This window comes from Hyperolius riggenbachi, chromosome 5 (genome assembly GCF_040937935.1).
Source record: "Hyperolius riggenbachi isolate aHypRig1 chromosome 5, aHypRig1.pri, whole genome shotgun sequence".
In the NCBI taxonomy this organism is placed as follows: Eukaryota; Metazoa; Chordata; class Amphibia; order Anura; family Hyperoliidae; genus Hyperolius; species Hyperolius riggenbachi.
The window spans coordinates 187,862,378-187,887,217 of NC_090650.1; the positions used below are offsets into that span (position 1 = coordinate 187,862,378).

Consider the following 24,840-nt stretch of genomic DNA (forward strand, 5'->3'; position numbering starts at 1 on the left):
CTCCCTGGCACTCACTCACTGCCTAAAGGGGCTCCCTGGCACTCACTCACTGCCTAAAGGGGCTCCCTGTCACTCACTCACTACCTAAAGGGGCTCCCTGTCACTCACTCACACCCTAAAGGGGATCCCTGGCACTCACTCACTGCCTAAAGGGGCTTCCTGTCACTCACTCACTGCCTAAAGGGGCTCCCTGTCACTCACTCACTGCCTAAAGGGGCTCCCTGTCATTCACTCACTACCTAAAAGGGCTCCCTGTCACTCACTCACTGCCTAAAGGGGCTCCCTGTCACTCACTCACTGCCTAAAGTGGCTCCCTGTCACTCACTCACTGCCTAAAGGGGCTGTCACTCACTCACTCCCTAAAGGGGCTCCCTGGCACTCACTCACTGCCTAAAGGGGCTCCCTGGCACTCACTCACTGCCTAAAGGGGCTCCCTGGCACTCACTCACTGCCTAAAGGGGCTCCCTGGCACTCACTCACTGCCTGAAGGGGCTCCCTGGCACTCACTCACTGCCTGAAGGGGCTTCCCTGGCACTCACTCACTGCCTGAAGGGGCTTCCCTGGCACTCACTCACTACCTAAAGGGTCTCCCTGGCACTCACTCACTTCCTAAAGGGGCTCCCTGGCACTCACTTACTCCCTAAAGGGGCTCCCTGGCACTCACTCACTCCCTAAAGGGGCTCCCTGGCACTCACTCACTCCCTAAAGGGGCTCCCTGGCACTCACTCACTGCCTAAAGGGGCTCCCTGGCACTCACTCACTCCCTAAAGGGGCTCCCTGGCACTCACTCACTGCCTGAAGGGGCTCCCATGTCACTCACTCACTGCCTAAAGGGGCTCCCTGTCACTCACTCACTGCCTAAAGGGGCTCCCTGTCACTCACTCACTACCTAAAGGGGCTCCCTGTCACTCACTTACTGCCTAAAGGGGCTCCCTGTCACTCACTCACTGCCTAAAGGGGCTCCCTGGCACTCACTCACTGCCTGAAGGGGCTCCCTGGCACTCACTCACTGCCTGAAGGGGCTTCCCTGGCACTCACTCACTCCCTAAAAGAGCTCCCTGTCACTCACTGCCTAAAGGGGCTCCCTGTCACTCACTCACTGCCTAAAGGGGCTCCCTGGCACTCACTCACTGCCTAAAGGGGCTCCCTGGCACTCACTCACTGCCTAAAGGGGCTCTCTGTCACTCACTCACTGCCTAAAGGGGCTCCCTGGCACTCACTCACTGCCTAAAGGGGCTCCCTGGCACTCACTCACTCCCTAAAGGGGCTCCCTGGCACTTACTCACTGCCTAAAGGGGCTCCCTGTCACTCACTCACTACCTAAAGGGGCTCCCTGTCACTCACTCACTGCCTGAAGGGGCTCCCTGGCACTCACTCACTGCCTGAAGGGGCTCCCTGGCACTCACTGACTGCCTAAAGGGGCTCCCTGGCACTCACTCACTGCCTAAAGGGGCTCCCTGGCACTCACTCACTACCTAAAGGGGCTCCCTGGCACTCACTCACTACCTAAAGGGGCTCCCTGTCACTAACTACCTAACTGGAGGCGCCTGTCACTCACTAGCTAACCTGGGGGTCCCTGTCACTCACTACCTAACTTGGGGGGCTACCATATTAAGGGGGCATTCTGCCTATTTATGTGAAATGCTGTCTATTTATGTGCCTCATGACTGCTGAATTTGTATTGTTGGGAGCGTTATGATTCGTTGGGGGCCTCAAGATTGCTGAATTTGTCTTGTTGGGGGCCTCATGATTTGTTGGGGGCCTCATGATTGCTGAATTTGTCTTGTTGGGGGCCTCATGATTTGTTGGAGGCCTCATGATTGCTGAATTTGTCTTGTTGGGGGCCTCATGATTGCTGAATTTGTCTTGTTGGGGGTCACATGATTGCTAACTGCGAGACTATGGGAAAAGCTGAATCCTTATCATATGAGACAATAGCATTAAACCTACTTTTTTAGCTTTTTAAAACAGAAAATAAAACTGGGAGGTTCTAAAAAATTGAATACATTTTTCAGGAGTAGGATGGATGAAATTGTTTATCTTCACAGTTTATTTTCAACCTTGGATTTTCCATAATGTTCATGTATGAGTTAAAACGTTTGTACAGTATTTAGTTTAAATTGCTGTTGCCACTTTGCGATAGATAAGTGACTTTTGGGTTGCAGTTTGGGCACTCAGCCTCCAAAAGGTTCGCCACCACTGTCATAATCTAATGTCCCACCATTGCTAGGTTCATGTAAATTTGTCTCCACCCGTTACCACACCTATATTCTGGTCCATGGCCCACCCATTTTTCGGTGCGGCACGATAAGCACGCCGCACAACGTGATCCTCATATTTTTGGCACTCTAGCTGCAGTGTACTGAATTCTGCTGCCTACAGTATGTACAGTATACGCTGTTCTCTAGTGCCTGCACTGTGTGCTGATTTACCTCCAGTATGTACAGTGTAAGGTGTTACTCTGTGCCTTTACTGATTGTAAACCAGCTATATTGTGTGCTGATCCCTGCTACTTTCAGTATGTACAGTATTAGCTGTAAAGCCTGGTACACACATACAATTTTGATTAGCCAATTTTAGCTCTGTTCATAAAATTCATTGTCTGTTGGCCCACTTACTGCACGGGGGTGGTAAAATTGGGGGTCAGTGATTGACCAATCAAAATTGTATGTGCGTATACATCTTTCATCTATGCCTATACTGATTGTAAATTATCCAAATAAAGGACAGGGGGCTCCATCCAATATTTTGATGGGCAGGCCTGTTATCTGTAGCTTACACCGCTGCTAAGTTCATGTACATTTGGCCCCACCCATGGCCACGCCCACTCACCTCATGGCCACGCCCTGCACGCGCCGCATATACCTCCCCGCCTGGTGCCCACAGGTGCCCCCGATCTCCAAGGACCCTAGAAACGCCCCTGTAGAGAGATAGCGAACAACCAGTGCTCTGCATCACCTCTCCTTCTGAATTTATAAAGACCCTTATCTCAACCTTATATACATAATTCAAGCATCTCCATACCTAATACAGTGGTTTGCAAAAGTATTCGGCCCCCTTGAAGTTTTCCACATTTTGTCATATTACTGCCACAAACATGAATCAATTTTATTGGAATTCCACGTGAAAGACCAATACAAAGTGGTGTGCACGTGAGAAGTGGAAAGGAAATCATACTTGATTCCAAACATTAAAAAAAAATAACAACTGCAAAGTGGGGTGCGCGTAATTATTCAGCACCCTGCATCAATACTTTGTACAACCACCTTTTGCTGCAATTACAGCTGCCAGTCTTTTAGGGTATGTCTCTACCAGCTTTGCACATCTAGAGACTGAAATCCTTGCCCATTCTTCTTTGGAAAACCGCTCCAGCTCAGTCAGGTTAGATGCCACACTGATACAAATGCATCCTATCCTTTAAATAGTACCTCTAAAAGCCACCACCAATCAACTTCAAGATCCCCCAACCAATCAGCATCCGCTGTGACCAAATGGACTGTGTGGAGAACTGCAACTCCTAACATTTAAATGAGACTATCCCATAATAATCTTACCTGTTCCTCCCCTCCCACATACGTAACACTGCTGGTGAGCGGACCGTAACGTAAACCGCTCATCTAGTATGTAAAAATATGCACTCCTGCCTAACTGCATTTAACAGCGCTGGGCGAGAGCGTCTATCACCGCCAACAATCCTGCGGACGTCATCATGACGTCCTATCACGTGACTGTGCGTCACTAGGGGGCGTTCATCCAACGCTCCTATTCTCCTAGCAACCAACAACGCGTACAACCGGCTATTAAGCCGGCATCACGTGTGTAAACAACTTGACGTCACACGTACAAATAGCTACATAAACAGCGGCTGGCAATATTGACACACGATCTCACCCAACGCATCCTGCAGAATCAGAAGTGAGGAGACTCAGGTCACTGCTATGCTGATTAGCCATAAAGGGATCCCGTGTTCATTACCTGAAATAAATAAGTATATACACAATATTAGTATTCAATCCTATCCACTCAGTATAAGCCACCACACATAATCATACATAGTATCCCACAATCCCCATCTAAATACATGGCAATAGATCATATTCTTTGTTAAGTCCACCCCTCCCCATAGTCCCCAATCTGCGAATCCATTCAGCTTCCCTAATAAGCAACATTTTATGCGATCACCTCTTCTTCTATTTAAGGGGACATGATCAATTACCTGTACCCTCAGCTGAGAGACTGAGTGTCCAAATGACTTAAAATGGCTAGAGACTGCCTGAGCACCATCTCCTCCTCTTATTGCACTCTTGTGAGATGATATCCTGTCCCTAAGGGGTTGTGTAGTTTTACCTACATATCCTAGCCCACATGGGCATTTCAAAAGATAGACGACAAAAGTCGACTCACAATTATAATATCCATTGACATAAAATTTGCGTCCACTAGAGGGATGTGTAAAGCAGTCTCCCTTATTCACTAGACTACACATGTGGCAATGGAGGCATGGAAATGTACCCTTCCTAATACTCCTATCTACTGGTTGTTCAAATGTGTGCATAACTTTATCCCTGATAGTGGGCGGGCGTCTAAATGACAATAAAGGTGGATGTCTAAACTCCTCTATGTGTGGAAAGCCCTCCCGTAAAATGTTCCAATGCTTTTTAACAGCTGAGCCTATCTGTTCGCTCCAACTATTAAAGGTGGTTACCAGAGGGATTCTAGAACCCATTTGGCTTCTATTGTTAATACCTCTCTTCTTAGTATACACTTCCTTAGGATAACCCCTCCTTTCAAATTTATTCTGCATCTGCTCAATTCTTTCTATTCGTTTTTGAGGATCTGCCACTATTCTCTCAACCCTAGCTAACTGTCCACCAGGGATATTGTCCCTAACATGTTTTGGGTGAAAACTACCGTATTCTAACAATGAATTCCTATCTGTAGGTTTGGTGTACAGGTCGGTGATAAGTCTATCCCCCGACCTGTACACCATTGTGTCCAAAAAGGACACCTCATCAATTGCCACATGCGCAGTCAAAACAATAAATGGACACTTGGTCCTCAACTCTCTAATAAAGTCATTTAGGGTCGAATGTGACCCCGCCCACACGCAAAAAATATCATCTATATACCTCCACCAGCATTTTGCATGCTGGTGGAAAAGGGCATTATTATATACAAATGCTTCCTCAAATTTGCCCATACATAGATTGGCGTAGGACGGGGGCCACATTCGACCCCATAGCTGTCCCTCTACACTGTACATAGAATTGGTTTTCAAACAAGAAATAATTCTCCTGAAGTATAATCCGCAACAATGAAACCACAAAGGCCCTCTGGGGAGCAGACAAATCCGAGTGTACCATAAGATACCATTCTGTAGCCTCTACACCCCCATCGTGTGGGATGGAGGTGTAGAGGCTCTCAACATCCAATGTCACCAACAGAGATTCTGGGGAAATTGCCATTAAACTGTTTCATTTTTCAATAAACATATTTGTGTCTCTCAGGTAAGAATCAATAGACTGGACCACCGGCTGTAATAATTTATCTATAAATTGGGCCAAGGGGACAAACACAGAGTCCACCCCTGAAACAATTGGTCGTCCAGGGGGTGTAGCCAGGCTTTTGTGAATTTTTGGTAAGGTATATATAATGGGGGTCCTGGGATTACTCTTTATCAAAAACCGAGCACAGTCTTGATCGATAATGCCTCTCTCCACTGCACCATCGACAAGTAATTTAATCATTTTTTTGGTCTTAAACAAAGGGTCCACATCTACTTTCTTATACACTTGTTCCTGTGCAAGTTGTTGTAAGATTTCTTGTCGGTAATATTCTACATCCAATATGACCACAGCTCCCCCCTTGTCTGCTGGCCGCACAACAATTGATCTATTATTCTCGAGTGACTTAAGTGCTGCCCATTCACCCCTGGCCAAATTGGGTGTCACGTGAAAGTTCCTTTTGCCATACTCCCTTTCCAGGTTATGTAACTCCATGTTGACTTTAGAAATAAAGATATCAATCACTGGATGGCTAGGGGGATTAAACATGCTCTTATTCCTCAACCCTAAAGGTTTCAAGGCCAGTTCTTGTTCCTCCCTAACCTCGTTAGAGACTGGCCATGGAGGTATGGAGGCAAAGTATTGTTTCAGCTTGATATTTCTATAAAAACGACATAGATCTAAGTCCAATTTGAAGAAATCCGGTCCAGATGTAGGACAAAAGCCCAGTCCATGATTCAATACACGTGTTTCATCTTTAATAAGGACATACTGTGATAAGTTCACCACTAGATTTTGCTCCGTTGTGTTCTCTGTCGTAGATTCATTTTGCCTGACATTTTGACGTCTGGCCTGCTTTTGCTTTTTTTGCTGGTACCTCTTTCCTCCTCGCTTTCTTGGTCTCTTATTGAGGATGGGGAAGAGTCCCTCGACGTTGGTAAAAAATCTGATGAGGATGTATTATCACCGGCAGGTTGACGCGGTCCCTTTCCACGTTTAGGAAACGTATTCCGTCCTCTCCTCTTTATACTAAAGCCTTCCTTCTGCCACACATAGACATAACCATTGGTATAATCCGATAGATCCCGATGGTATTTGGATCTCTTAGTATCCTCCACACTTTTCTTATATTTCTCCATTTTCTCTTTCAGATTATCGGTATAATCCTGGGCCGCCGATGGAGAAAGTAGGCCCCTTAATTGTTTATCAAACATATCAATTTTCTCATTAATCTTAGGAATTTCCCGCTGTATGTGGTCTATCATGTGTAGCATTGCATCAAACGATGCTCGGTTCCATATACATTCCCAAACGCCACAGAAATCTTTTTCTCGAGAGAACATCATAGGTGCCACTTGGGACCTCATAGAGCGTGGGATCTTTTTTTGTTGATGATACTCCGCCAAAGTTGCGGCATGCAGCTCATAATTAATCAGCATCTTGCTCCAAACTTCTAAATCTCTCTTGATCAACTTTTCATCAGGTTTCTGTAAAAAGGAACCGCCTCTGGTGGCTGCCGTTAAAAATCCGTGTGGTGTCCTCTCCTGAGAAGGAAAAGATCTCACTTGTGTCTCCATCATCCACTTCCACGGTGCTATTCGCCCCTAGTGCAGTGCAATCCAATACGAACACAGTGTGTAGCAAGCACCCAAGGAGGGAAAAGGTGATGTGCTATGACTTGCAAGGTCTCTGCACTCCAGACTCTCCAGTCAATTTCTTCTCAGTCAAGTCAGCACCATCCGTAGTATCATAAAGCTCTTTTATTGATTAACCACTTAAGGACCAGGGGTGATTTCACTAATCTGTGCAGCGTGGGCTCTACAGCCCACAGCACAAATCAGCAAGGAGGCTGGGCGATCAGACTTACCCCCTTTTTTCCCCATTAGGGGGATGTCCTGCTGGGGGGGTCTGATCGCCGCCGGCTCTGTTCGTTCAGCGGGGGCTCCTCAAAGCCCCCCCCGCAGCGAATTTCCTCCTCCGTCCCCTTCCGTCCCTCCCCTTCCTCCTATGGGCAGCGCAGGACGGAGATCCGTCCTGCGCCGCCTAGAGTGAATGCCGGCGAATCAGAATGCGGCGATCCCCGGCCAATCAGAGGCCGGGGATCGCCGATCTACGTCACGGCGCTGCTGCGCAGCAGCGCCGTGTGATGTAAACAGCGGGGATTTCTTCCCCGGATGTTTACATTATGCGTGCGAGCCGCGATCGGGAAAAGGTGATGTGCTATGACTTGAAAGGTCTCTGCACTCCAGACTCTCCAGTCAATTTCTTCTCAGTCAAGTCAGCACCATCCGTAGTATCATAAAGCTCTTTTATTGATTAAAAAGCAGCATCATAGACATCATCAACAGCGACAGCATCGCTGTTTCGGTCAACAGACCTTTCTCAAGCTGTACGAGATAAATGTCACACTGATACAAATGCATCCTATCCTTTAAATAGTACCTCTAAAAGCCACCACCAATCAACTTCAAGATCCCCCAACCAATCAGCATCCGCTGTGACCAAACGGACTGTTTGGAGAACTGCAACTCCTAACATTTAAATGAGACTATCCCATAATAATCTTACCTGTTCCTCCTCTCCCACATACGTAACACTGCTGGTGAGCGGACCGTAACGTAATCCTGCAGAATCAGAAGTGAGGGGACTCAAGTCACTGCTATGCTGATTAGCCATAAAGGGATCCCGTGTTCATTACCTGAAATAAATAAGTATATACACAATATTAGTAGTCAATCCTATCCACTCACTTCTGATTCTGCAGGATGCGTTGGGTGAGATCGTGTGTCAATATTGCCAGCCGCTGTTTATGTAGCTATTTGTACGTGTGACGTCAAGTTGTTTACACATGTGATGCCGGCTTAATAGCCGGTTGTACGCGTTGTTGGTTGCTAGGAGAATAGGAGCGTTGGATGAACGCCCCCTAGTGACGCACAGTCACGTGATAGGACGTCATGATGACGTCCGCAGGATTGTTGGCGGTGATAGACGCTCTCGCCCAGCGCTGTTAAATGCAGTTAGGAGAAGGTAAGATAGTGCGCAGGAGTGCATATTTTTACATACTAGATGAGCGGTTTACGTTACGGTCCGCTCACCAGCAGTGTTACGTTTGTGGGAGGGGAGGAACAGGTAAGATTATTATGGGATAGTCTCATTTAAATGTTAGGAGTTGCAGTTCTCCACACAGTCCGTTTGGTCACAGCGGATGCTGATTGGTTGGGGGATCTTGAAGTTGATTGGTGGTGGCTTTTAGAGGTACTATTTAAAGGATAGGATGCATTTGTATCAGTGTGACATTTATCTCGTACAGCTTGAGAAAGGTCTGTTGACCGAAACAGCGCTGCTGTCGCTGTTGATGATGTCTATGATGCTGCTTTTTAACCACTTAACGACCGCCTAACGCCCATAGGCGTCGGCGGGTCGTTAGTGGTATAGCATGGAAACGGCCGCTCGATCGAGCGGCCTTTCCATGCTAGTTCACGGAGATTGCCTCCGTGAACAGTGTGCGAGCCGCCGATCGCGGCTCGCACGCATAATGTAAACATCCGGGGAAGAAATCCCCGCTGTTTACATCACACGGCACTGCTGCGCAGCAGCGCCGTGACGTAGATCGGCGATCCCCGGCCTCTGATTGGCCGGGGATCGCCGCATTCTGATTCGCCGGCATTCACTCTAGGCGGCGCAGGACGGATCTCCGTCCTGCGCTGCCCATAGGAGGATGGGGAGGGACGGAAGGGGACGGAGGAGGAAATTCGCTGCGGGGGGGGGCTTTGAGGAGCCCCCGCTGAACGAACAGAGCCGGCGGCGATCAGACCCCCCCAGCAGGACATCCCCCTAATGGGGAAAAAAGGGGGTAAGTCTGATCGCCCAGCCTCCTTGCTGATCTGTGCTGTGGGCTGTAGAGCCCACGCTGCACAGATTAGCGAAATCATCCCTGGTCCTTAAGTGGTTAATCAATAAAAGAGCTTTATGATACTACGGATGGTGCTGACTTGACTGAGAAGAAATTGACTGGAGAGTCTGGAGTGCAGAGACCTTGCAAGTCATAGCACATCACCTTTTCCCTCCTTGGGTGCTTGCTACACACTGTGTTCGTATTGGATTGCACTGCACTAGGGGCGAATAGCACCGTGGAAGTGGATGATGGAGACAAGTGAGATCTTTTCCTTCTCAGGAGAGGACACCACACGGATTTTTAACGGCAGCCACCAGAGGCGGTTCCTTTTTACAGAAACCTGATGAAAAGTTGATCAAGAGAGATTTAGAAGTTTGGAGCAAGATGCTGATTAATTATGAGCTGCATGCCGCAACTTTGGCGGAGTATCATCAACAAAAAAAGATCCCACGCTCTATGAGGTCCCAAGTGGCACCTATGATGTTCTCTCGAGAAAAAGATTTCTGTGGCGTTTGGGAACGTATATGGAACCGAGCATCGTTTGATGCAATGCTACACATGATAGACCACATACAGCGGGAAATTCCTAAGATTAATGAGAAAATTGATATGTTTGATAAACAATTAAGGGGCCTACTTTCTCCATCGGCGGCCCAGGATTATACCGATAATCTGAAAGAGAAAATGGAGAAATATAAGAAAAGTGTGGAGGATACTAAGAGATCCAAATACCATCGGGATCTATCGGATTATACCAATGGTTATGTCTATGTGTGGCAGAAGGAAGGCTTTAGTATAAAGAGGAGAGGACGGAATACGTTTCCTAAACGTGGAAAGGGACCGCGTCAACCTGCCGGTGATAATACATCCTCATCAGATTTTTTACCAACGTCGAGGGACTCTTCCCCATCCTCAATAAGAGACCAAGAAAGCGAGGAGGAAAGAGGTACCAGCAAAAAAAGCAAAAGCAGGCCAGACGTCAAAATGTCAGGCAAAATGAATCTACGACAGAGAACACAACGGAGCAACATCTAGTGGTGAACTTATCACAGTATGTCCTTACTAAAGATGAAACACGTGTATTGAATCATGGACTGGGCTTTTGTCCTACATCTGGACCGGATTTCTTCAAATTGGACTTAGATCTATGTCGCTTTTATAGAAATATCAAGCTGAAACAATACTTTGCCTCCATACCTCCATGGCCAGTCTCTAACGAGGTTAGGGAGGAACAAGAACTGGCCTTGAAACCTTTAGGGTTGAGGAATAAGAGCATGTTTAATCCCCCTAGCCATCCAGTGATTGATATCTTTATTTCTAAAGTCAACATGGAGTTACATAACCTGGAAAGGGAGTATGGCAAAAGGAACTTTCACGTGACACCCAATTTGGCCAGGGGTGAACGGGCAGCACTTAAGTCACTCGAGAATAATAGATCAATTGTTGTGCGGCCAGCAGACAAGGGAGGAGCTGTGGTCATATTGGATGTAGAATATTACCGACAAGAAATCTTACAACAACTTGCACAGGAACAAGTGTATAAGAAAGTAGATGTGGACCCTTTGTTTAAGACCAAAAAAATGATTAAATTACTTGTCGATGGTGCAGTGGAGAGAGGCATTATCGATCAAGACTGTGCTCGGTTTTTGATAAAGAGTAATCCCAGGACCCCCATTATATATACCTTACCAAAAATTCACAAAAGCCTGGCTACACCCCCTGAACGACCAATTGTTTCAGGGGTGGACTCTGTGTTTGTCCCCTTGGCCCAATTTATAGATAAATTATTACAGCCGGTGGTCCAGTCTATTGATTCTTACCTGAGAGACACAAATATGTTTATTGAAAAATGAAACAGTTTAATGGCAATTTCCCCAGAATCTCTGTTGGTGACATTGGATGTTGAGAGCCTCTACACCTCCATCCCACACGATGGGGGTGTAGAGGCTACAGAATGGTATCTTATGGTACACTCGGATTTGTCTGCTCCCCAGAGGGCCTTTGTGGTTTCATTGTTGCGGATTATACTTCAGGAGAATTATTTCTTGTTTGAAAACCAATTCTATGTACAGTGTAGAGGGACAGCTATGGGGTCGAATGTGGCCCCGTCCTACGCCAATCTATGTATGGGCCAATTTGAGGAAGCATTTGTATATAATAATGCCCTTTTCCACCAGCATGCAAAATGCTGGTGGAGGTATATAGATGATATTTTTTGCGTGTGGGCGGGGTCACATTCGACCCTAAATGACTTTATTGGAGAGTTGAGGACCAAGTGTCCATTTATTGTTTTGACTGCGCATGTGGCAATTGATGAGGTGTCCTTTTTGGACACAATGGTGTACAGGTCGGGGGATAGACTTATCACCGACCTGTACACCAAACCTACAGATAGGAATTCATTGTTAGAATATGGTAGTTTTCACCCAAAACATGTTAGGGACAATATCCCTGGTGGACAGTTAGCTAGGGTTGAGAGAATAGTGGCAGATCTTCAAAAACGAATAGAAAGAATTGAGCAGATGCAGAATAAATTTGAAAGGAGGGGTTATCCTAAGGAAGTGTATACTAAGAAGATAAATTTGAAAGGAGGGGTTATCCTAAGGAAGTGTATACTAAGAAGAGAGGTATTAACAATAGAAGCCAAATGGGTTCTAGAATCCCTCTGGTTACCACCTTTAATAGTTGGAGCGAACAGATAGGCTCAGCTGTTAAAAAGCATTGGAACATTTTACGGGAGGGCTTTCCACACATAGAGAAGTTTAGACATCCACCTTTATTGTCATTTAGACGCCCGCCCACTATCAGGGATAAAGTTATGCACACATTTGAACAACCAGTAGATAGGAGTATTAGGAAGGGTACATTTCCATGCCTCCATTGCCACATGTGTAGTCTAGTGAATAAGGGAGACTGCTTTACACATCCCTCTAGTGGACGCAAATTTTATGTCAATGGATATTATAATTGTGAGTCGACTTTTGTCGTCTATCTTTTGAAATGCCCATGTGGGCTAGGATATGTAGGTAAAACTACACAACCCCTTAGGGACAGGATATCATCTCATAAGAGTGCAATAAGAGGAGGAGATGGTGATCAGGCAGTCTCTAGCCATTTTAAGTCATTTGGACACTCTGTCTCTCAGCTGAGGGTACAGGTAATTGATCATGTCCCCTTAAATAGAAGAAGAGGTGATCGCATAAAATGTTACTTATTAGGGAAGCTGAATGGATTCTCAGATTGGGGACTATGGGGAGGGGTGGACTTAACAAAGAATATGATCTATTGCCATGTATTTAGATGGGGATTGTGGGATACTATGTATGATTATGTGTGGTGGCTTATACTGAGTGGATAGGATTGACTACTAATATTGTGTATATACTTATTTATTTCAGGTAATGAACACGGGATCCCTTTATGGCTAATCAGCATAGCAGTGACCTGAGTCCCCTCACTTCTGATTCTGCAGGATGCGTTGGGTGAGATCGTGTGTCAATATTGCCAGCCGCTGTTTATGTAGCTATTTAAACGTGTGACGTCAAGTTGTTTACACATGTGATGCCGGCTTAATAGCCGGTTGTACGCGTTGTTGGTTGCTAGGAGAATAGGAGCGTTGGATGAACGCCCCCTAGTGACGCACAGTCACGTGATAGGACGTCATGATGACGTCCGCAGGATTGTTGGCGGTGATAGACGCTCTCGCCCAGCGCTGTTAAATGCAGTTAGGAGAAGGTAAGATAGTGCGCAGGAGTGCATATTTTTACATACTAGATGAGCGGTTTACGTTACGGTCCGCTCACCAGCAGTGTTACGTATGTGGGAGGGGAGGAACAGGTAAGATTATTATGGGATAGTCTCATTTAAATGTTAGGAGTTGCAGTTCTCCATACAGTCCGTTTGGTCACAGCGGATGCTGATTGGTTGGGGGATCTTGAAGTTGATTGGTGGTGGCTTTTAGAGGTACTATTTAAAGGATAGGATGCATTTGTATCAGTGTGACATTTATCTCGTACAGTTTGAGAAAGGTCTGTTGACCGAAACAGCGCTGCTGTCGTTGTTGATGATGTCTATGATGCTGCTTTTTAATCAATAAAAGAGCTTTATGATACTACGGATGGTGCTGACTTGACTGAGAAGAAATTGACTGGAGAGTCTGGAGTGCAGAGACCTTGCAAGTCATAGCACATCACCTTTTCCCTCCTTGGGTGCTTGCTACACACTGTGTTCGCAGTCAGGTTAGATGGACAGCGTTTGTCAACAGCAGTTTTCAGATTTTGCCACAGATTCTCAATTGGATTTAGATCTGGACTTTGACTGGGCCATTGTAACACATGGATATGTTTTGTTTTAAACCATTCCATTGTTGCCCTGGCTTTATGTTTAGGGTTGTTGTCCTGCTGGAAGGTGAACCTCCGCCCCAGTCTCAAGTCTTTTGCAGACTCCAAGAGGTTTTCTTTTAAGATTGGCCTATATTTGGCTCCATCCATCTTCCCATCAACTCTGACCAGCTTCCCTGTCCCTGCTGAAGAGAAGCACCCCCAGAGCATGATGCTGCCACCACCATATTTGGCAGTAGGGATGGTGTGTTCAGAGGGATGTGCGTTGTTAGTTTTCCGCCACACATAGCGTTTTGCATTTTGGCCAAAGAGTTCAATTTTGGTTTCATCTGACCAGAGCACCTTCTTCCACATGTTTGCTGTGTCCCCCACATGGCTTGTGGCAAACTGCAAACGGGACTTCTTATGCTTTTCTGTTAACAATGGCTTTCTTCTTGCCACTCTTCCATAAAGGCCAACTTTGTGCAGTGCACGATTTATAGTTGTCCTATGGACAGATTCCCCCACCTTAGCTGTTGCTCTCTGCAGCTCGTCCAGAGTCACCATGGGCCTCTTGACTGCATTTCTGATCAGCGCTCTCCTTGTTTGGCCTGTGAGTTTAGGTGGACGGCCTTGTCTTGGTAGGTTTACAGTTGTGCCATACTCCTTCCATTTCTGAATGATCCCTTGAACAGTGCTCTGTGGGATGTTCAAGGCTTTGGAAATCTTTTAGTAGCCTAAGGCCCGGTTCACATTAGCGTTCGCTATCCGGATTTTCCGGATCTGATCCAGGCCGCATACTGTACAAACGGAACGTACGTTCCGCATAGCAATGTAAAGTCTATGCGGACATTCACACGTGTCCATTCCGTACAGTTCGGAGCCGGATCGGATCCGGACTCCGGACTCTTTTCCAACATGCGCTATTTTTTGGGTCCGGATCTCCGGCCCACGCACCCGGACCGGAGCCGGACCTGAGCCTGACAGCACCATCAGGAACACAGAAACCAATGGGGAACGGAAGGCACAGAACACACTGCCTACAAAAACCTGACGTTCTACCCCAGTTCCTATGCGTATGCAAGCGGCCATTTCGGATGGGGACACATGGGCCAAGCATGTCTGGAGTGGAGCAGCAGTGACAGACCTGCTGGAGCTGTTTGGCAGAATGTCGGAGGTGGAGGTGAGGCCTACAGCAGAGGAACCTGATTCTACACGTGCACCAGGTGCACCTTCTGCTGACCCCAACATTTTTTTTTTTTAATTTCGCTATTTTTTGCCCACGGATCCGGATGGCAGCCTGATGCATGCCTGATACAAACGGACCGGATCCTGATCGGAACCGTACGATTCTGATCAGGATCAGGTCAGGATCCGATCAGGATCCGGTCCGTTTATTTGCCAAAACGCAAGTGTGAACGGGGCCTAAGCCTGCTTTAAATTTCTCAATAACTTGATCCCTGACCTGTCTGGTGTGTTCTTTGGACTTCATGGTGTTGTTGCTCCCATTATTCTCTTAGACAACCTCTGATTTGTACTGACATTAGATTACACACAGGCAGCCCCGTTTCTATGGGTGTGCGATGCGTGCAATCGCTCGGGGTGCTGGATTGTTGCGGCCGGAGGGGGCGCTGTTGCGGTGGGAGCGGGCATAATAGTAATAACTCACCTTTCTTCAGCCGGATAGCCGATCTCCCGCAGCTTTAATGTCTTTCCTGTCCTGGCATCTGTCTCAGTAACAGCGCCCCCTGTGATGACGTACCGCATGTCATCACAGGGGGCACTGTTACGGAGACAGATGCCGGGACAGGAAAGACGTTGAAGCTGTGTGGGATCGGCTATTCGGCAGAAGATGAAGAAAGGTGAGTTATTACTATTATGCCCGCTCCCAACACCGCTGCAGCACCTACCTATCTAAGCTATACTGCAGTCACCTACCTAACCTATACTGCAGTCACCTATCTACCTAATCTATACTGCAGCACCTACCTACGTAATCTATACTGCAGTCACCTACCTACCTACCTAATCTATACTGCAGCACCTACCTACCTAATCTTTACTGCAGCACCTACCTACCTAATCTATACTGCAGGACCTACCTACCTACTCTATACTGCAGCACCTACCTAATCTATCCTGCAGCACCTACCTACCTACCTAATCTATACTGCAAAACCTACCTACCTGCTCTATACTGCAGCACCTACCTACTCTATACTGCAGCTCCTACCTAATCAATACTGCAGGACCTACCTACCTACCTACCTAATCTATACTGCAGCAAGTACCTACCTACTCTATTCTGCAGCACCTACCTAATATATACTGCAGCACCTACCTACCTACTCTATACTGTAGCACCTACCTACCTACTCTATACTGTAGCACCTACCTAATCTATACTGCAGCACCTACCTACCTACTCTATACTGCAGCACCTACCAAATCTATACTGCCGCACCTACCTACCTAATCTATACTGCAGCACCTACATAATCTATATTGCAGCACCTACCTACCTAATTTATACTGCAGCACCTACCTACCTACCTACCTAATCTATACTGCAGGCACCTACCTAATCTATACTGCAGGCAACTACCTACCTAATCTATACTGCAGCACCTACCTAATATATACTGCAGCACCTACCTACCTACTCTATACTGCAGCACCTACCTACTCTGTACTGCAGCACCTACCTACCTACCTAATCTATACTGCAGCAAGTACCTACCTACTCTATACTGCAGCACCTACTAAATCTATACTGCCGCACCTACCTACCTACCTACCTAATCTATACTGCAGCACCTACATAATCTATATTGCAGCACCTACCTACCTAATTTATGCTGCAGCACCTACCTACCTACCTACCTACCTAATCTATACTGCAAGCACCTACCTAATCTATACTGCAGGCAACTACCTACCTAATCTATACTGCAGCACCTACCTAATATATACTGCAGCACCTACCTACCTACTCTATACTGCAGCACCTATCTAATCTATACTGCAATCACCTACCTATCTATCCTATACTGCAGCACCTACCTAATCTATACTGCAGCACCTACCTACCTACTCTATACTGCAGCACCTACCTACTCTATACTGCAGCACCTACCTAATATATACTGCAGCACCTACCTACCTACTCTATACTGTAGCACCTACCTACCTACTCTATACTGTAGCACCTACCTAATCTATACTGCAGCACCTACCTACCTACCTAATCTATACTGCAGCACCTACATAATCTATATTGCAGCACCTACCTACCTAATTTATACTGCAGCACCTACCTACCTAATCTATACTGCAGCACCTACCTACCTAATCTACACTGCAGCACCTACCTAATCTATCCTGCAGCATCTACCTAATCTATACTGCAGCACCTACCTACCTAATCTATACTGCAGCACCTACCTACCTACCTAATCTATACTGCAGGCACCTACCTAATCTATACTGCAGCACCTACCTAATCTATACTGCAGCACCTACCTAATCTATACTGCAGCACCTACCTACCTACCTAATCTATACTGCAGTCACCTACCTACCTAATCTATACTGCAGTCATCTACCTATCTATCCTATACTGCAGACACCTACCTATCTATCCTATACTGCAGACACCTACCTACCTAACCTATACTGGCACCTACTTATTAAAGCTATACTGCAGTCACCTACCTAAGCTATACTGCAGTCACCTACCTATTTATCCTATATTGTCACATACTTATCTAAGCTATACTGCAGTCACCTACCTAAGCTATACTGCAGGTACCTACCTACCTAACCTATACAGCAGGCACCTACCTACCTAACCTATACTGCAGGCACCTACCGACCAAACCTATACTGCAGGCACCTACCTACCAAACCTATACTGCAGGCACCTACCTACCTAACCTATACTGCAGGCACCTACCTACCTAACCTATACTGCAGGCACCTACCTACCTAACCTATACTGCAGGCACCTACCTACCAAACCTATACTGCAGGCACCCACCTACCTAACCTATACTGCAGGCACCTACCTACCAAACCTATACTGCAGGCACCTACCTACCTAACCTATACTGCAGGCACCTACCTATCTAATTCATACTGGTGGCACCTACATAGCTAACCTGAACTGTGGGCACCTATACCTGGCTCCACAGCAGGGAGGGGGGGGCGATTTTTACACCTTCGCTCTGGGTGAAATTCAGCCTAGAAACTGCCCTGCACACAGGTGCACTATTTAGTCATTAGCACTCATCAGGCAATGTCTATGGGCAACTGACTGCACTCAGACCAAAGGGGGCTGAATAATTATGCGCACCCCACTTTGCAGTTATTTATTTGTAAAAAATGTTTGGAATCATGTATGATTTTCGTTCCACTTCTCACATGTACACCACTTTGTATTGGTCTATCACGTGGAATTCCAATGAAATTGAATTATGTTTGTGGCAGTGATATGACAAAATGTGGAAAACTTCAAGGGGGCCGAATACTTTTGCAACCCACTGTAAATGGGGATCAAGGAGAATTGCATATACTGATGAATATCCAGCGCTCCTCAATATTATTGTTTTTAATTTCCATTAGCTGCAATTGCAACTTTTACCTGTCGAGAATGGAGCGCGATCACAGCGAGAATCACGCGAGCCAATGATTGCTTGCGGGGGAAAAACGACACGCTCTAGTTCGAAATGAGCACCCCGATTTACATGTAAATGGATTCATGTTTGTGGCAGTAATATGACAAAATGGGGAAAACTTCAAGGGGGCCGAATACTTTTGCAAACCGCTGTAACCTAAAGTGCATATAATTCATAGAACAGCTCCTTCCCCAAGCATATGCTCAGTGCATATAGCCCAGACCCTGCCAGTCTCTCACAAGAGAATGTCACTTTTTAAATAAATCGTATTTCACGTCCTGTATACATTTCTAAATAGAAGAACGACCTGGCATGAAATCTATCACCCCTCCCCACCCCCACATATAACCTATCTATCCCCCCTCCCAGCATCCACTCCCCCAAAACACTCTGTAAGTGAAAGAAATGCATAACACCACATGCCCCTGTTATTGCCTCATAAGAGGTTTTACACCTCATTCACTACCGAGATCTACAGGGACAGAGTCCACAGGCTGGTTGCAAGTTTATGGAATATAAGAAAACTCATAGATCATTAAAATGACTAATCGTTAGAAATGAAACAGTTAATATTAACCTCAATGTTCAATCCACATGGTGGCAAAGACCCCAATCTATGGATCAACATTGTTTCCAACTTTGATAGTTCTGCCGCCAAGTGCATACCCAACTAACAATGCAACCAATTTTGGGATAAAAATTGGTCGCATTTTTGATCGCGCATGCTGCAAGATGTTGGGCCGACTTGCGGGAACGGCGTGCAATTTCACAATGATTGACAAACGTGAAATACTTTACATTGGGCACCAGGGGGACATTTTACATTAGGGGACAGCGGCGCACAAGGCCGATTCCGGATCGATTTTAGCATGCAATCAGTAGTCAGGGCAGTTTCTAGGCTAAATTACACCCAGGGCGAGGGTGTTTTAAAATTGCACCACCATCCACACCCGTGGACTCGCAAACCCTTACTCTTTAGGGACAGTCACACAGCCACAGGTCACAAGTAGATCTGCCTACTTACTAGTGACCAGCCGCTCATCCAGGAGAAAGCAGGGACCATAAAAATACACAAGCAAAGAGATCCCGGAAAGCCGACTCCTCCATAGGTGCCGCACACTGACAGCCTGCAGTACCGCTAAAGGACATCAGGTGTCATCACATGGTGCTGACGCAGGCAGCCCAGGAGGAGTCAAGGAAGGTGATCGCATGGGTAGTCTTCCATTTGGCTGCACTACGCTTCACCAGCACCCTAGCGATTATGTCCTTCTGCCTGCGCCCCTCTTCTTCTACTTGCCCATCTGCGCCCAGGGCAGCCGCCCTGCCCAATAAAATACCCTGCCTGTGGTGTATGGGCAGCTAACAGATTTCTCTCTAATCAGATTCGATTAGAGAGAGATTTGTCTCTTGGTCGAATCTGCCCATACATCGTAAGATGTATGGGTACCTTAACACTCCTACAGTGAGCTCTTGGCTAATGTTAGGGTACATGAAGTGATACAACCCAGGAGCAGGTGTTCCACTCCTCAGTAGCATCACTGAACCGTTTAAAAAAAGTTGGCTTTTACTTACATGGGTCTTCTTCCAATGAAACATGTTAACAATTAAGATATTATACCTAGGAGCTGGTTAAAGTGAACCATGCATCATTTTTAGCACCTGGGGCATCTCAATAGCACATGAAAAATGCATGCCAACAATAGGTTTATGTTGGTTCATTATTAAAATTAACTTCCATTTTACCTTTTATTTAACATTCAAAGTAGTTTTACTAGCCTATTTCAGCAGGCCTGCCCGTCCATCCCCGGCATCCTCCGCTAATTGTTTTATTATAGTATAGTCCATAACCAAGAAGTAGACAATACCTTTTCATCAACAGAGGGGGGTGGGTAATTAGGACAAGTTCTTCAAAGAGATTGTGTGTGTCAGTGTGTAATGGTAGTATCTCTGACTTATATAAATAAGGAATGTGAGAAGGGGAGGGGGAATATGGCAACTTCTATGCAGAGGCGTCCGAGCCATTAGGCAGCTATAAATTTTCGCCTAAGGCGACAGGAAGAGGCAAGGGCGCTTCTGCACTGAGTAGTGAGAGAAGAAATGCCTCTCAGCTGACACAGGTGTCAGTTTACACAGCAGCAGCAGCGGGGCTGACTGGACTTCAGCTCAATGATTCAAAGAACCACAGTAATGAATGAGTCAGTGAGAGAAGGCACTCATCCTAGTCAGGGATCCGAGGAGTACAGCATCATCAGCTCCTGAGTCCGACTCCTGAGAATTCAGTCCCTCTCTCTCTGCTACTGGTAACTGCAAGGATGTAGAGACTGTGTAGCAGCCAGGCATTGACTTCCCCCAGGCCGCCTTTCATTCAATGATTTAGGGTTGGTCCTGTGTCTGCTGTATTCAGGTTTGTTGATGTAAGGCAATGTAAAATACTAGGCTAGCTGATAAAAGTGCAATTAGAGGGCAGGCTAGCTGGTAAATATACACAGCATGATGTAGAACTCGTCTGGAGGGTCAGTGGGAAAAAATCTGTCTGTTCTCTCCCCATTGTTATAATGACTGCATGTGCAGATAAGGTCTTAAACAGGTTGAAAAGTTTTGACAGTCCCTAGACTCCAGGAGGGCTGCTTGCTGACTTGTGTAAGAGATTGGCAGGGACAGCAGTCCTATTACCAGCAACTAGTCTCTGTGTAATGTGGGACTGCAATACAGATAAACTGCTCCATCTCAGGCTATTCTCAGTCTCACTCCACTCCTCCTATCTCTGTATGTGTATAGTGTATGTCTACTGTGTGCTGTGTATAGTGTGCTCTGTGTGTGTGTGTGTGTGTTGTGTGCAGTGTGTGTGTGTGTGTGTGTGTGTGTGTGTGTGTGTGTGTGTGTGTAGTGTGTGTACTGTGCTGTGCGTGTCTAAAGTGTGTGTGTGTGTGTGTGTGTGTGTGTACTGTGTATAGTGTGTATGTTGTGTGCAGTGTGTGTACTGTGTGTGTGTGTGTGTGTGTGTGTACACTGTGTGTGTGTGTATAGTGTGTGTGTGTGTACTGTGTGTGGTGTGTGTGAGTGCATGCCGCAATAAGTATATTTTATGGTGAAACGCTCTGCTGCATAACAACTATTTTCTGGTGAACCCATGACGCAATAAGTACATTTTCTGGTGAAACGCTGCTGCATTATGATTTTCGGGGGTCTTGGGGGTGGGGTTCACCACAGGAGTGGTGTTCACCATGAGGGGTGCGGGGTATGGGACTGGGGGCAATCACGGGGGGGGGGGGGTGCCACAGGATTTCCCGCCTGGAGTGACAAAATGGCTAGAGACGCCCCTGCTTCTATGCCAGGAGAAATTCCAGTGAGAGAAAGGGTGCTAAGTTCCCTTTAAAGTGAGTGTGTGTGTAAGGGCCCATTCACACTTGAAAGCGCAAAACGCCGCCGCTTACCACCGGCGTTTTGCGTGAGTGATTTTTCAGCGGAAAAATCACTGAACACTGCAGTGATTTTTCCGTGATCGCGTTTAGCGCTTCTATAGCACTGAAATGCGATTGCCAGGAAATCGCCTGAAAATGGTGCAGGCGACGCGTTTGTGTTTCGCGATTTGCGGCGATTAGCGCAAATCGCCAAAGTAAGAACGGGCCCATAGGGTTTCATTACACTAGCGCTTTCAAAAGCGCTAGCGTTTGAGCGTTTTGCCAAAATCGCCGGCAAAACGCTCTAGTGTCAATGGGCCCTCAGGCCTCATTCACACGGGAAGCTGAAAAGCAGTGAATTTACTGCCTTTTCACTGCTCCCTTGCAGCAGTCGTGCATTTGCTACCGCTTGGTACTGGTGGTGAAGAGGGAGCCCCCATGAAATCACATCTGACCATGAAATCACATCTGACCACGGCCATGCCCAAGTCGTGAAATGTTGAGGTTCTCTGCCACCAATCAACACCATGTCCTGTCAAGCGCTGACATGCATAGTGTTACAAACGCTGCCAGTCGACGGCATTTAAACTGCCCCCATGTGGTGCTCGTGGCAGGCAGCTGGGAGGCTAAATTGTTCAAAAAGCATGCAGTTCAGCTTCCTGTGTTAAAGGGGTCCACTAGTAATGTAATCTTGATTGTACACTGCCTAAATCTGTATCTGTGCAAAGTACTGTATATTCACTCGGTTTACTTCTACTTCAGAAATTTAGAAAGCTTATACAACCAAAATGTTATCATCAGTGGGCCCCTTTAACTGAATGGGTAGCTGCTGCGTCCAGTCATTCAGTCACTGTGGAGCTTACTGTCCTGTTAGCAGTTAGGCCTGGAACCCACTAGAGCGTTTTTTTGGGGGGGGCGTTTAGGGAGCGCTTTCAATCGCTAGCGTTTTCCCTAAACGCTCTGCCAATGTAAATGGATGTGACAGATTCCAGTAGAGCGATTGCAATTATGGAAATCGCAATTGCAGGACATGCAGCATTCTCGGAGCGTTTCCATTCTAATGAATTGTATAGGAGCGGGGAAATTGCACCCAAAATTGCTTGCTAAACGTTCACAAATTACTAGCGATAGCCTTTTTGGTGCTTTCTAGTGGGTTTCAGGCCTCAAGCTCTTTTTCCCCTTGAGCCAGATAAACAGAAGTTAACAGTGTAATGTTTAATACAGTGGTCCGGTGTAGCCCGTGGCAGATGCATTACCTCTATAGGCTATATGGGGAAATGTATCCGCCTGCCCAGGATCATTTTGGACTGTACAGAAGTGCATATATTGGTAGGTGAACAGAGGCGCCAGAAGGATAAAAGTACATAAAATTTTTAAAAAATTGCTGAGAGGAAGTGGTGGACTCGCCTCCGTTAAAGCAGACACCAAGGACTGTAAATATATAGATATACACATTTATTGAAAATACCCCAAAGATGCAACGCGTTTCGCGGGCACAGCCCACTTCTTCAGGCAATAAGCAGGGGATAAACAACAGCAATTCAGTTATAGCAAGCAGAGCACCTCACAGAGGCGGCTCTATTATTCGTGCGCAGACATATGTAAGCGTATGTATGCATGCAATGCGAGCCAACAGCGCCAACATTCCACACTGAAAAGTTCTTACTGCGCCTGCGTGGTTACTTTCACTTCCTGGGCTCGGGAATCTTACCGGCCCGAATTACAGGGAATCTACAGGTTTCAAAAGAGAAACAGAGGTGGTGATCCAGCAGCAAAAAAGTGAGTAACACGTAGCCATGCGTGTTTTAACCAGGGCTGTGGAGTCGGAGTCGTGGAGTCGGAGTCGTGGAGTCTGGCAATTTTGGGAGCCTGGAGTCGGAGTCGGGAAAAAATGCACCGACTCCGACTCCTAATGAATTTGTAACTGTAATTAAAATAGAAAATATGATAAAATGTTCTATTTATCAGATAATAGTCATTAAAAATAATGTATATATACAGTATATATACAGTAATAGCTGTGCTTAGTCCACAAAAATGAAATAAACCAATCAAAATGAGTTACTTGTGCTGCTTCAATAAAGCAGTCCCCGTATTTTTAAGGTCAGATATACATATCTGGTTGTGACTGTATATATGATGTGTACACAGGAATCTCTTATATATACTAAATAACATCTATGCTGTAAGAATAAAGCCTGATGTGTGGCTGTGTCACTAATAGAGATGGTCAATGAGATGGAAATAATTCTGCATTGATGCTGATTTATGCAAATGTATGCACTCCCTTTGCTGATGAAATCAAATAATTTGATATGTTGTTAAAATTTGGTTTGGTGACTACAAATTAAAGGGTACCTGAGACGGATGAAAAGTAAAGTTTTATACATACCTGGGGCTTCCTCCAGCCCCCTTCAGGCTAATCAGTCCCTCGCTGTCCTCCACCACCTGGATCTTCTGCTATGAGTCCTGGTAATTCAGCCAGTCAGTGCTGTCTGGCCGCATGCCGCTCCCACAGCCAGGAACATTCTGCACCTGCGCAATAGTGCTGCACAGGTGTAGTATGCTCCTGGCGGCGGAGTGGGTGGATGCGCACTACGCCCGACTGGCTCAAGTACCTGGACTCATAGCAGAAGATCCAGGTGGTGGAGGAGGACAACAAGGGACTGATTATCCTGAAGGCGGCTGGAGGAAGCCCCAGGTATGTATAAAACCTTAATTTCATCTGTCTCAGGTTTACTTTGTTACACAGTAGTACTATACTCTACATATGCACTCCCCACAGAGCTGCAGGGAATCCACTGAGAATGCTGTGCACATTGAACACAGAGGTGTTGTCTGTCACCCATAAACCTTGTTCAGATTGTGCATGAAGAATGTGTAATAGAGGAAGAATCTCCTCATTCCCCTGCAGAGTACCTGCACATCATTCTTACATGTACCCACACTTACATTGCCTAGGGCCTGATAGATGTTCTTTGTTCCGGTTTGTACCTTTTACAAGTACTCTTACCAAGGACTAGTTTTAGTCTGAAGGGAATAAAT

At 46.3% G+C, this 24,840-nt stretch overlaps 2 protein-coding genes across 3 annotated transcripts in view; one reads left to right on the forward strand and one right to left on the reverse strand.

Annotated features, from left to right (window-relative positions):
- Positions 1 to 24,840, reverse strand: part of TPPP (tubulin polymerization promoting protein) — a 439,620-nt gene that overhangs the window by 93,740 nt on the left and 321,040 nt on the right. Inside the window, exons 1-2 of one of the 2 annotated variants that reach the window (XM_068236502.1) lie at positions 8,073 to 8,138; positions 3,892 to 3,975 (exon numbers count right to left, since the gene is read on the reverse strand). The exons of the other annotated variant lie outside the window; for it this stretch is intronic. The gene's annotated coding sequence lies outside the window, so the exon portion shown is untranslated. Of the gene's footprint in view, positions 1 to 3,891; positions 3,976 to 8,072; positions 8,139 to 24,840 lie in introns of those variants that run through there. 2 annotated transcript variants of the gene reach the window in all.
- The window catches only part of LOC137518523 (uncharacterized), a 30,854-nt gene continuing 14,305 nt past the window's right edge, over positions 8,292 to 24,840 (forward strand). Inside the window, exon 1 of the mRNA XM_068236499.1 lies at positions 8,292 to 8,325. The gene's annotated coding sequence lies outside the window, so the exon portion shown is untranslated. The remainder of the gene's footprint in view (positions 8,326 to 24,840) is intronic.